Source organism: Silene latifolia, chromosome 8 (assembly GCF_048544455.1).
Source record: "Silene latifolia isolate original U9 population chromosome 8, ASM4854445v1, whole genome shotgun sequence".
Lineage (NCBI taxonomy): Eukaryota > Viridiplantae > Streptophyta > Magnoliopsida > Caryophyllales > Caryophyllaceae > Silene > Silene latifolia.
The window spans coordinates 66006836-66021456 of NC_133533.1; positions in this window are offsets into that span (position 1 = coordinate 66006836).

Sequence of the window (14621 nt, forward strand, 5' to 3'; positions counted from 1 at the left end):
ATCTACCATGAAGGAGCGTATGTCGGGGTAATAGAAGCCGTGGACCTCTTTGCCATTGATTCTTCTCACTAATGAAGGATTACAGTCGTGCGGGACCGCAAAAACCAGCGCTACCGAGAGGCAGCTCGGAATTTGTAACTTATTAGTTTGTAATTAGGATTTCAATTTAAGTTTTTGTAATTGCTTTTACATTTTTCTTGGATTTTGAGAGATGAGCGGAGGGAATTTCACGTATTCCCCAAGTTTTATGTGCAGGATTGACGGAATTTGGAGCTAAGAATGACGAAGAACGAAAAAGGGAGCCATCTGGTGGTTCCTCGATCGAGCAGGGCGACTCGATCGAGGAACCTTTAAGCTCGATCGAGTGAAATTGTGGCTCAATCTAGGCACCTATACAGGAATTAAAAACACTTAAAACGAAAGACAGCATGTCAGGGAATTGGATCCTCGATCGAGCCAGGGGCGACTCGATCGAGGCACCTAAAAAACCCGGTTCCGCGTTTTAATTTATGCCGGTTTCTATGCTCATTGTTATTATTTCTTTCAATTCCCCTCTTCAATTTCGACACTTTCTCCTGCATTACTCCTCTTATATTGCTCTTTCTCTCTTCATTCAACATCAATCATCATCAAATCTCTCTTAAAACTTAGGTTTAATTGATTATTACGTGTTTGCATCAATCTCTTGTGCTTATTTTCGCAATTTCATTGCTATATTTGCTAAGGTATGTCCCAAATTTTTTTATTTTGTCACGGAAAAATCTAAATTTCTTGCTTAAAACTTAGGTTTATTGCATTGATTTTTCCATTGCTAGTATACAATTGCTATTTCCTTGCTTTCTAGCCCCTTATTTGTTGAAATTCATGCCTAATTTGCTAATTTGGGAATTAGGGTTCTTCAAAATCCGGGTAGAAATTATGCATTAAATTGGTTAGAAATTGTGTTTTTATGCTTGGAATCTTCATTATTTGATACATACTCATGTTCCCCTAACTTTTTGGATGATTTAATTGTGATTTTGAGTCTTAAAAATTGATTTTTTGACCCATATTTGCCAAAAAACGGGACTGTTTTGTGCTATGGTTGGAGTATGATTGTATACTTGTCTCTTTTGCAGACAATGTCAACTTCTAGGCAAGGAAATAGGAGGACTCGAGAAAGGAGAGCCCCGGTCCAGCAACCCGAGGTGATTCCCGAAGAAGTGGTGTCTTCCGAGGAGGATTTGTCTCCTTTGGACGATTACCCTTTCATTGAATTCCGTGACAAGGCACAAAAGGACAGGTTCGAGTATTTGTTAACTAAATCCATGAGTGCTACTGGATGCGTGGATAGGAAAATTTTACGAACATTGAAGATTGATGAGACTATGTATGGCATGTTTGTTGAGATCGGGTTACAAGGTCTTTTTCTACTCCATGAACTATCTTACCCTGATTTAACCCTCGAGTTTCTAAGCTCATTTACTTACTTTCTCAGTGACCACCTTATCAAGTTTCGATTGCTTAACGTAGAACGGTCCTTAAACTTTGACCGTCTGTCAGAAATTCTGGGAATAGATAAGCATACAGACGGAGATTTATACAGTGTTGGTGGGCTGTCCGCTATTCGATACTTCCCATTGTTTACCGGTTATGCGGATGCGGATGTCAGTGCTATGTCTTTGTTGGACGTCCAACATGTTTGTCTTCGATTATTTTTACGGTATTTGAGCTATTTGTTGTATGGCCGGCACGACAAGAGCAAGACCTCCACTATTGAGGTCTTGATCCTTGCTAGTTACCTGAACCCTTATCGGGAGGAGACATTCTAGTTCTCTCCCTCTGCTCTTGTGTGCTCGGCTTTTGACAGGATGATTGGGAAGTATGGGGACTTTGATTGTGGTGCTCTTGTCACCAAGATAGCTAGGGCTGTTTGTGATTTTCGGGGTGATGACCCCTACGAGCCCATGGATGACCATGAGCCACTTGCCGATGATGACCACCTCCGTTATGACATCTCTTATATTGACATCAAGAATGGGAAGGACCATTACTGGAAGGTCCAGGGCGAGTCTTACATGCTTCTACCTTGTGACCGTTTACCTGCTGTAGACCCCCTTGAGGAGAGTACGTGTAATACTCCGTATTTGTGAGTCTTCGGGTACTCTATCGAGTAGGCCTTACTCTGTCGAGTAAAGGTAAGTTGCGTTTTAGAAAAGTTTCTGACCTGTTGGGTACTCGATCGAGTAACTAGGGTACTCGATCGAGTAAGGGGGTACTCGATCGAGTACCTTGGGTACTCGATCGAGTAAGCCGATTTCTGGGGAGTTTTTCTCGGGTTTTGTTAATTATGCGATTAAGATATATAACCTTCGTCGTCATTATTCTAAACACTTTTGCAAAACCTAATTTACTGTTAAAGAGAGAAAAACAAGTATGTTCTTAATCCTAATCGCATCGTTAGCAAATCCCGGAGTTTGGAAGGTCGGTTTTCATCGTTGGTTATACCGTTGAGATCCTTGCGTCGAGGGTAAGATCTATGTACCCTTTTTGTTGTCTTTCCTTTGATTTGGTTAAATCCTAATATGGGGATTTGGGGGTTTTTGAGTAGTATGTGATTTGGTAGCATTTGTATGTTGTATGATAGGAGGAGGTTTCGTAGAGGAAGCTTTTTGATACGGCAGAGAGAGACCGTCTCGATAGTGTGCTTTCCGGGTAGGATTTCTTACTCAGTATTAGTCCCATAATGGGATGATTGTTGATGTGTTGAGATTGATTGTTTGATATAGTAATTGTATTGTGACGGTTGTGATTGTGATTGTGATTGTGGTCTCTGGTTCTCGAGGCGTGTCCTCGGCTGAGTGAGGTCACTTGCGGGAGTGGCTTCAAGCCCTAGTTTCTCCTTCTGTGGAACCCGCCACAGAAGGGATGTGTACATTAATGGACAAGGTTATCGCTCATTATGAGGAGCGGGGATTTGTGGTGGGTACGGTGCGGTCCCCATCGGCGGGATCGGGTCCGGTGGACGATCGATGATTGAGATTATTAGAATTGGTGTGGTTGTGTGTGTGTGATAGTTAAGCTGTCTGTTTATCTTATTGTTGATATATATTGAGTTGTGTGATTAGTACTGACCCCGGTTGTTGTTTTGTAAACCTGCGGTGATCCATTCGGGGATGGTGAGCAGATATTGAGCAGGTATGAGATGAGTCTTGGGATATTTGGGATTGCCACGATATGATGATAGAAGTCTTCATTTGTAGCTTAGTAGTTTCTTTACATTTCGATAGAACGAGAAAGAAATCGGTTTGAGAACATGTATTACACTTTTGGTTTTGGTTTCGAGATTGTAACCTTTTACTAAGTATTTCTATTTAAACGTTGTTTCTTTATTGTTAATTTGATTATCATTGACTCGGGCAACCGAGATGGTAATATCTTCATACCTGAGTGGTCCTGGTAAGGCACTTGGAGTATGGGGGTGTTACAAATGGTATCAGAGCGACGATCCTTAAACCTGTAACCAATGAACCTAATGAACATAGGGAGTCAATTAAAAAGAACCCGGGGTAAAGGTTGTAGGAGCTAATGCAATGGCTTGGGAGACGTCCTAAAGTCGTGAACTCGCCCTACAATTTTGAACCGGTCACATGGGGGATGTATGTCAAGGTCGTATGTGTTGTTTGGTTAACTTGTGTATGAACGTGATGAAGTGTGTGTAACCGTTGGGTGTTTGCGGTAGGAAGTTGAGAATGTGAAAGAAAGGTTGATGATATATGTAGAATTGATGTTGGAATGAAAACATGTTGGGTGTTTACAACGTGGCATTTAATAACATGATATAATGATTTCGTAGATAGTATGAAAAGATGCGTAGCATTATATGCTTAGTTAGGATATAATGTTGGTTTTATAAAGTTTTTAGCATGTTAGCATATGATATAGCATGCGAGTAGCGTTTCAGAGTTAGCATGACTCGATCGAGTGGGACTGACTCGATCGGGTGGGTTTTTGACGATTTTGAGTCCAGAAACGTGTTTTTGGGCACTCGATCGAGTACCTCGGGCACTCGATCGAGTAGCGGGTCACTCGTTCGAGTAGCCTAGCTACTCGGTCGAGTATGTTAGAGATCAGAAGGTCTGTTTGGGGTCTGATGTTGGGGCACTCGATCGAGTATGTTGGGCACTCGATCGAGTAGCCTGTTACTCGATCGAGTGTGCTTGGGAACTCGATCGAGTAGGGTCTGGGCAGCTTGTTTTCGTGTTTTGAGGTTTTAGCGCGTATGTTTATATCCACCCCTTTTCTGATATAGTTTCAAGATGCCGCCCAAGAAGACTGCTTTGTATGCGAGAGCTGAGCTTATGAACATAGATGACATCGTTAAGATGTTGAAGCATCAGGATGCTCTCACTGAGGCTTTAAAGACTGTGGGGAAAGATAAGGATAAGGATAAGGAGAAAGAGGTTGATCACTCTAAAATCAGCCTCTATATAGCGAGGTTTACCCGAAGGAGTACAAGGGGGTTGGGGAGCCGAACCTTCTTGATAGCTGGCTTAGAGAGATGGAGAACATATTAGATTTGGTTCACTGTCCTGATAAAATGAGAGTGGAACAAGCTGCGTTCTATCTGAGGGAGGCAGCTGGCAAGTGGTGGGATACGGTGAAAGTGAGTGCTAAAGAGATATATACAAACCAAGGTTTACCTGCTATACCTTGGGAGGAGTTTCGTAGGGCTGTGAGAAAGGAGTTCGTACCGGAGCATGTGAGGAGTAAGTTGAGGGAAGAGTTTGACATTTTTAAGATGACCGCTGAGATGTCTGTGGCCGAGTACTACAGGCAGTTCAATGACAAGTCTAGGTATGCTGAGGATATGGGTTTGAGTGAGGAGAATTTGGCGTTGAGGTTTGAGAGGGGGTTGACCCCTAAGATTATGGATAAGTTACCCGTGGGAGTCCTTACTGATATTAAGGAAGCTTATGAGAGGGCTGGGAGAGCTGAGAGGTTGGTGGAGATGGCTCAGGAGAGGTCAGGTGGTGAGAAAAGGAAGTCTGAGAGCGAGGGTGGTGGCCAATCTAATCACAAGAAAGGCAACCACAATCGGTCTAAGGGGTTTTCTTCCGGGTCGGGGTTGATCTTTGGGGCTTCCTTTGGGTGTGGCCGTGGAAGTGTTAGTGGTAGTTGGGGAGTGACCTGCTATAGCTGTGGTGGGGTAGGCCACAAGGGACATGAGTGCACAAGTGCGCCGGGAACTTTCCAGAGACCTGCGCAGAGCTATGCGAGCAATAGACCGGCGGGGTCATGGCCAAACCGGGGAAGTCAGAGTTACCAGAGTGGAGGTAACCGCAACGGCGGTAATTCGTATCAGAAACCACCAACGAATAACAACAACAATCAAGGGTAGGGTGCTAAGCCGACCACATCAGCCAGTACTGTCCAGGGAGGTGGATAGAAGACCAGTGGAAAGTTATTCATGATGGAGAAGAAAGCAGCTGAGGAGGATGCACACGTTATCACCGGTACTTTTCTTGTTAATGGTATTTATACCTTTGTTTTGTTTGATTCAGGGGCTTCTCAGTCGTTTGTATCTTCGAGTCATGTTAAACGGTTGGGTTTAAGGGTGTATGAGTCTGTTAGTGAGAAAGTTTTTATACCTTCGGGTGAGTCTGTATCTTGTGGGAGGTTATATAGGGATGTACCTATGATAGTTGGGCAAGTTGATTTCCCTGTAGACTTGCTAGAGTTTCCTTTTGACGGTTTTGAGATGATAGTTGGGATGGATTGGCTGGGAAAGTATAAAGCTAAGATAGACTGTCATCAAAATAAAGTGTCTTTAAGAGGTCCTAAGGGCGTTAGTGTGTCTTATCGTGGGTTTCTAGTCAAACCCAAAGTTAAGTTTATTGCAACTGTTACTTTGAAGTCATATCTGAGGAAGGGATGTCCTTTGATATTGTGCCATGTGAGAGATGACCGGATAGAGGGTCCGACGATTGATCAGATACCAGTGGTGGGAGAGTTTGAGGATGTGTTTCCAGAGGAGATTCCGGGATTGCCACCGGGAAGAGAGATAGATTTCACAGTAGAGTTGAAACCAGGGACGGGGCCAATCTCTAAGGCACCGTACCGTATGGGTCCTAAGGAGATGGAGGAGCTTAGGAAGCAGTTGGATGATCTGATAGAGAAGGGATACATTAGACCTAGTGTATCGCCGTGGGGAGCACCAGTTCTTTTTGTGAAGAAGAAAGATGGGAGTCTGAGGTTATGTATAGACTATAGAGAGTTGAACCGAGTGACAGTGAAGAACAAGTATCCTTGCCAAGGATAGATGACTTGTTTGATCAGTTGAGTGGTGCATCAGTATTTTCTAAGATTGATTTGAGGTCGGGGTATCATCAGGTGAAGATAAGAGAGCTGGACATACCAAAGACAACTTTCACGTCGAGGTATGGCCATTATGAGTATGTGGTGATGCCGTTTGGGTTGTCTAATGCACCGGCAGTGTTTATGGATTTGATGAATAGGATCTTTAGACAGTTTTTGGACAAGTTTGTAGTGGTGTTTATCGATGATATCTTAGTCTACTCCAAGACTAAGGAGGAGCATGAGGAGCATCTGAGGGTTGTGTTGCAGACTTTGAGGGAGCATGAGCTATATGCTAAGCTATCCAAGTGTGAGTTCTGGTTAGAGTAAGTTGCTTTTCTAGGGCATGTGATCTCTAAAGATGGGGTAGCTGTGGATCCGGCAAAGATAGAAGCAGTGACAAAGTGGGAAGCACCAAATAATGTTGCTGAGATCAGGAGTTTTCTGGGTTTAGCTGGGTACTACAGATGGTTCGTGAAAGATTTCTCCAAGATAGCTAGACCTATGACCGCGTTGATGAGGAAAGAAAACAGGTTTCGTTGGGATGAGAGTTGTGAGACGGCGTTCCAAACATTAAAGGAGCGTTTGACCACAGCTCCTGTCTTAGCATTGCCTGAAGGGATCGAGAACTTTGAGGTTTATACAGACGCCTCAAAGAATGGGTTGGGATGTGTGTTGATGCAGAACGGTAAAGTGATTGCCTATGCTTCTAGGCAATTGAAGCCTTATGAGGAGAACTACCCTACTCATGATCTGGAGTTGGGTGTGGTGGTGTTTGCTCTCAAGATTTGGAGACATTACCTGTATGGAGCAATCTTTAAGGTATTTTATGATCACAAGAGTCTCAAGTACATTTTCACTCAAAAGGAGTTGAACATGAGACAGAGAAGGTGGATGGAGCTGATTGGCGATTATGACATGGAAATTATCTACCATGAAGGGAAGGCCAATGTAGTTGCTGATGCTTTGAGTAGGAAGAGTGTACATTCTCGTGTACAGCTCTATCTTTGATGAGGCTGAGAGATGAGGTAGCGAGGTTTGGGATACATATGATGCAGAAAGGAGATGCCATGGGTGATATGACAGTACAACATGAGTTTTATGATGACATTCGAGGTAAACAGGCGTTGGATCCTAAGATAGTGGAGTGGAGAGCTGGAGTGGAGAAAGGGACAGTGTCCCGATTTTCTATTCATACAGATGGTAGTTTGAGGTTTAATGGTAGGTGGTGTGTCCCTAATGATGAGGAGTTGAAAAAGATTATCATGACAGAGGCGCATTGCACACCATATTCAGTTCATCCAGGTGGAGATAAGTTGTATAAGGATTTAAAGAACACGTTTTGGTGGCCTGGGATGAAGAAAGAGATAGCTGAGTTTGTGTCCCGTTGTTTGACATGCCATAGAGTTAAAGGGGAACAACGACGACCGCAAGGTAAGATTCAGTCTTTAGAGGTACCTGAGTGGAAGTGGGAATCCATTTCCATGGATTTTATCGTGGGTTTTCCAAAGAGTCAACAAGGTAACAACATGATTTGGGTAATAGTGGATCGACTGACCAAGTCAGCTCACTTTATTCCAATGAAAGATACATGGACTAAAGCACAATTGGCTATGGCCTATCGAAAGAACGTGCTTAAGTTACATGGAGTCCCTAAGGACATAGTGTCTGACAGAGATGCGAGATTTATATCAAGGTTTTGGAAAGAGTTGCAGGAATCGTTGGGAACAACTTTGAAGATGAGTACAGCATTTCATCCTGCGACAGACGGACAGACTGAGAGAACAATCAAGACTCTTGAGGATATGTTGCGAGCTTGTGTGATGGATTTTGGTGGTAGCTGGGAACAGAGGTTGGACTTGATAAAATTTTCTTACAATAACAGCTATCACACTAGTATTGGTATGGCACCGTTTGAGGCTTTGTATGGGAGAAGATGTAGGAGTCCAATTTGTTGGGACAATAGTGCTGAGGCTGTGGTTTTAGGACCAGAGATGGTGCATGAGATGGTGGAACAGATTAAGATGATCAGAGAACGGATGAGGGCAGCTCAGGATAGGCAAAAGAGTTATGCAGATCTAGATCGCCGAGATATAGAGTTTCAAGTTGGGGACAAGGTTCTTTTGCAAGTGTCTCCTATGCGTGGGGTTATGAGATTTGGGAAGAAAGGCAAGCTAAGTCAGAAGTTTATAGGGCCTTATGAGATCTTAGAGCGAGTTGGGGAAGTTGCATATCGCCTGGCTTTACCAGCGGCGTTAGAGAGAGTGCATAATGTGTTTCATGTATCGCAGCTGCGGAAGTATGTGAGTGACCCGTCACATGTGTTAGAGGCAGAGAACTTAGAGCTAGATGAGTCCTTATCATATCTTGAGGTGCCTAAGCAAAATTCTTGACCCAAAGGTTAGGAAGACTAGGAGTGGCGAGACAGTTTTGCTTAAGATCCTTTGGTCTAACCACGAGACTGAGGAAGCTACATGGGAGCCAGAGGAAGCTATGAAAGAGCGATACCCTTTTCTGTTTGATCAGGTATGTATGGTTACGGGGACGTAACCTTGTTTCTTTTAGGGGGGTAGGAGATGATTGCAAAGAGTTTTTAACCGTTTTTTTATACCCTTGTGTATGTTGTGTCGGGATGTTTGTCGGGATGAGTTGGGTTAGTAACATGTTTTATGTTGAGTTTTGTTTTGGTAGTGAGTCGGAAGTGTTGGGGGAGTACCTTTGTTTAGTATTGGTTTGAACTTCGGGGGCCAAGTTCTGTTTAAGGAGGAAAGACTGTAATACTCCGTATTTGTGAGTCTTCGGGTACTCTATCGAGTAGGCCTTACTCTGTCGAGTAAGGGTAAGTTGCGTTTTAGAAAAGTTTCTGACCTGTTGGGTACTCGATCGAGTAACTAGGGTACTCGATCGAGTAAGGGGGTACTCGATCGAGTACCTTGGGTACTCGATCGAGTAGCCGGTTTACGGGGAGTTTTTCTCGGGTTTTGTTAATTATGCGATTAAGATATATAACCTTCGTCGTCATTATTCTAAACACTTTTGCAAAACCTAATTTACTATTAAAGAGAGAAAAGCAAGTACGTTCTTAATCCTAATCACATCGTTAGCAAATCCCGGAGTTTGGAAGGTCGGTTTTCATCGTTGGTTATACCGTTGAGATCCTTGCGTCGAGGGTAAGATCTATGTACCCTTTTTGTTGTCTTTCCTTTGATTTGGTTAAACCCTAATATGGGGATTTGGGGGTTTTTGAGTAGTATGTGATTTGGTAGCATTTGTATGTTTTATGATAGAAGGAGGTTTCGTAGAGGAAGCTTTTTGATACAGCAGTAGAGACCGTCTGATAGTGTGCTTTCCAGGTAGGATTTCCTACTCAGTATTAGTCCCATAATGGGATGATTGTTGATGTTTTGAGATTGATTGTTTGATATAGTAATTGTATTGGGACGGTTGTGATTGTGATTGTGATTGTGGTCTCTGGTTCTCGAGGCGTGTCCTCGGCTGAGTGAGGTCACTTGCGGGAGTGGCTTCACGCCCTAGTTTCTCCTTCTGTGGAACCCGCCATTGAAGGGATGTGCACATTAATGGGCAGGGTTATCGCTCATTATGAGGAGCGGGGATTTTGTGGGTACGGCTGCAGTCCCCCAGTGGCAGGACTGGTCCAGTGGACAGTCAGTGATTGAGATTATTGGAATTGGTGTGGTTTTGTGTGTGTGATAGTTAAGCTGTCTGTTTATGTTATTGTTGATATATATTGAGTTGTGTGATTAGTACTGACCCCGGTTGTTGTTTTGTAAACCTGCGGTGATCCATTCGGGGATGGTGAGCAGATATTGAGCAGGTATGAGATGAGTACTGGGATAGCTGGGATTGCCACGATATGATGATAGAAGTCTTCCGCTGTAGCTTAGTAGTTTCTTTACATTTCAGTTAGAACAGTAAACAGTCAGTTTGAGAACATGTATTACACTTTTTGTTTTGGTTTCGAGATTGTAACCTTTTACTAAGTATTTCTATTTAAACGTTGTTTCTTTATTGTTAATTTGATTATCATTGCCTCGGGCAACCGAGATGGTAATATCTTCATACCTGAGTGGTCCTGGTAAGGCACATGGAGTATGGGGGTGTTACAGTACGGTTGTGGAGCGACCCCCGCCCGTTACTTATCTGATTCCTCAGGACCTTCTGGTCACTTTTCCTGGGTCTAGTACTACTACCACTACCGGCGGGCGTCGGAGACGTCGTCGGCCCACTACCCATCTGCCTGGGTCATTCCAGCCTGCTCCTCCTCCACCTCATACAGCCTATCCTACTCAGGGTACTATTTTGATCCGGTCATTGCACGAGAGGTGAGATTACATGAGGGCATCAACACCGCCTTGACAGAGCGGCGGATGTGGGAACAGATGGAGACCATGTCTCTTGCTTCGGGGGGACAGTATCGGGGTGTGTCACCTAGCTATTACACCACTCCTGGTGACGACACCCGTGTGTTCCATCTCTATGGAGTGACTCCTACGGAGTTCGGACAGTTTAGTACTGCCTATGGTGCCTTGGGCCGTCCCTTTTACACTCCAGTCCACCCCACTCAGCCTACTTCTGTTATTCCTGAGGATGTCGGTGTTCCTTGCTCCCAGAGAGGACCGTTTGGTCAGTTTAGTGCTTCTACTTCCGCTGTTGCTATTCCAGGAGGCAGCCGTGGTGGAGGCCATCGTAGGAGAGCCGGCTGTGGTAGAGGCCGCAGTGCCCCAGTTCCTGACCCTGAGCTGATGTCCTTGTATGCCGCGATTGATGATTTTGATATTGATGATGGAGCCCAGTAGTGACAGCTGGTCACTACATCCCTCTCTTTCCAGCTGGTTTGGGAGAGGCTGCTGCATTACAGCTGGTATTATCTTTCTTGTTTTTTTTTTTTTTTTTTTTTGCATTTCCTATTTTTCCCCTCTTCCCTTTGTTAGTGGTGTCCCATAGGTTGCTGGATTTCTGTGTGACTGCTATGCTGTAGGCGTCACAATGAGGACACTGTGACATTTAGGTTTGGGGGAGTGTGTTTATTTCTGTTGTGTGCTTTTATTTATTGTTGTGTGAAAAAATTCAAAAATTCAAAAAAATTGAAAACATTATGAAATACAAAAACATGTTTTTTTATTTATTTTGAGTCGAGTCTTGGTGAATTGTGTAGCAATGATGATAATTTGCTTTATCTTTGCATTTGAGTCCCATTTAGTTGTCCATGTACATTGTTTTGACCTGTTAGCTATGATGAACAAAGCTCTTTACTCAAGTCTTGACCGTCACAATATGCCTTATGCCGAGTAGATTTGACTTTATTTTGTTGGTAAACCACTTAAATTTCTGAGGTCTTTAGAGCTTCCTAGGCCGGGAACATCAATAAACCGGTCTCATTGTTATTTAGGCTGAAGAGTGTAGTCTCCTTGTGGAATATGTAATATCAAACTGCATAAGTGTGACATTAGTTTCTTAGCTTTTGCGCGTTCATATGATTAAGTACATGTGGAAAGGCGGTTCTTTTTGTTCAAATATGCCAAACATTACCCAGTTTTTGTTAGCCCGTTTGAACCATGTAGCCATTTTATATCCTATTTCTTAGCTACATTCCAGAATTTGCCTACCTTTTTCGGGACAGTCGCAGTTGCTTGAGTACTTATTTTTATAGCTACTTTGGTTGGGTTGGGACTTTTATTGTCATGTGGGTAGTAGCTATCTTTTTGTAGCAATTGTGTGACCTCTTATGTTGAAAAAGAGAAATATTATGAAGCAAAGAAAAGAAAAAAAAAAAAAAAGAGAAAAGAAAAAAAAAAGAGAAAGTTTCGAAAAAGAGTTCAGAAAAAAGAAAAAAAAAAAAAAAAAGCAAAAGAAAAGAAGAAAAAATGCTTGCGTCATTGAGTTTTGTTCGGAGGTCGTGTGTGGTAATTACTGGAGTCTAATGCACATTTGGAGAGCAATTTCATTCTCTCATAAGTTGTCAAAGTTGAGATAATTTCTCCAGTTGGATGATTGTTTTATTTCTTATTAGATTTGGCTTTTGGTCTAGCGCTGCGACTACCGTCTGAGCCTCTCATATCCATACGTGCTTTTGCACAAGCCACTTCTATACCCATGCCACTTTACCACCATTCTGTCCTTGATACATGTATTTGATCTATCTTGTGAATGCGTACTAGTTGGAGAATCTCTTATCACATTAGATTGCATGCATATTTTATAAGTTGAGTGAGAGTCTTTATTCTTTCTATCTTACATATATCTCACCCCTTATGAGTGCATGACTTAAACCGCGAGAATCCAACAAAATTATCTTGCAAGGTTGAAAAGCATTTGGCTGAGTCTCGGTATCATGTCACATCTTGAGTAAGAGTTGCGTTAGTCTATTACCCGTGTCTTTAAATTTGTTTTATTGGCACAATTTTGGTCATTACTTTGTTATAGATGTGGATAGCTGGGATTTGTATGTGCCTAGACATTTGCTCTGAGTTATTCATTCACCATATGTTTGCTGTTCTTTGTTTGGCCTGACTGCTTTGCTTGAGGACAAGCAAAGGTTTGGTTTGGGGGATTTTGATGTATCACTTTTATATATACTTTTATAGCTCCCTTTATACCATTTTACATACCGTTTTCGTGCCTTTATATCATATATATGCCTTATTTCAATGAATTGTCGATACTGCCGCTATTTTGTGTTTCAATGCAGAAATGACTCGTTATGAGTATGATCAAGCTAAGATTAGCGTGGCGGAGACGGCATAGTAGAATACACGAAGCATGGCACGAGGAACGAGGAAGCACGAAGGCTAGAAGTGAAAGAAAGGAGGAAGCCGTCTGTGAAGCAGGATCCTCGATCGAGTCGGGAGGACTCGATCGGCGGTATCCTCGATCGAGCCAGGCGCGACTCGATCGAGGAACCTTTGTGGCGGTTTATTTTCCGGACTTTCCAAAAACGATTATCTTTTGTTATAAATTAGAAACTCGTACTTTATTTCTATGTTACGTTTTATTTACCTTCATACTGTTGAATACTCTCTTAGAACCCTAATCTTTCCTTGCTACGGTAATAATCTTTCCTCAATAATTAATCGTTCGTTGTTTTATGTTAATTGATCTTTGTTATTTCATGTTTTAAATTATGTCTTCAATCTTAATCATTGTTGTTATTACTTTAATCATGAGTAGCTAATTTCCTCATCTAGGATGAAGGGATCTAGGTTAATTAAAAGGGAAAATTGATTAATTGCTATTGATATCGCATAAGTTGTTGTTTGATTATTGTTCTTTTTCTAGTTAATTAACTTAAGGCCTGAGTTATTAATTAGTATAGCGAATTAATCCTTTCGCCGACCGGGTTAGAATTAATATAGGCCGCGATAATCAAATATATTGTATCTAATTATAGCGACCGCATGTTAGAATCGATCTAAAGGGCATAATTGAGTCGACCGATCTTATGACCTTAAACAGCTTGATAGACCTAGCAATTGATTAATAATCCCCAAATAATTGACCTAGTGAACCGGAAATCCTAGTCCTTTAATATTATTGTTTAAACCTCCTTTTAATTACTTGCAATTAGTTGATTAGATAAAAACAAAACAAAACCCCCCAGAAAACGGTTACCTTTAGACAATTTAAATATTTTAGACTTAGCTTTTACCGCCTCCCTGTGGATTCGATACCTGTCTTACTGCTAGCTATTCTTGTTAGTCCTGAGATAGTTTTACTTTGATTTGGTGATATGACTTTAGCCACATCACTACCCCGAAGCCTCTAAGATTAGATGCACCATCGAAGTATAGGCCCCATGCGTCGGAGTCGGCACAAAGGATGTCCTCGTCAGGAAGTGACCATGTGTCGGTCGTTGGATCCTAGTTGACGGGATTTTCTGCTAGGAAATCGATGACTGCTCTTCCCTTGATAACCTTGAGGGGTACAAACTTGAGATCAAACTCGGACAGCATGAGTGTCCACCTAGACATCTGTAAGAAATCATATTTTAAATATCACATATTTTGGTTTAAAGTTTTAGTCATAAAAAACTTAAAGATCTTATGCATGCAAACAATAATGAAATAAGGAAGAAATCATCATCTTACATTATGATTTCGGTTTTATGGGCACAAGTAAGATCTCCTTCTTACTAGTTCTTGAGCTACAATGAATATAAGGATGATCCTCCAAAAATCCCAAAGTAGAGATTCTCCTCTTGATTGCACCCAAGATTATCCCTTATCTCCACTAAATAATATTAGCTAGATATTATTTTAGTAGTATAC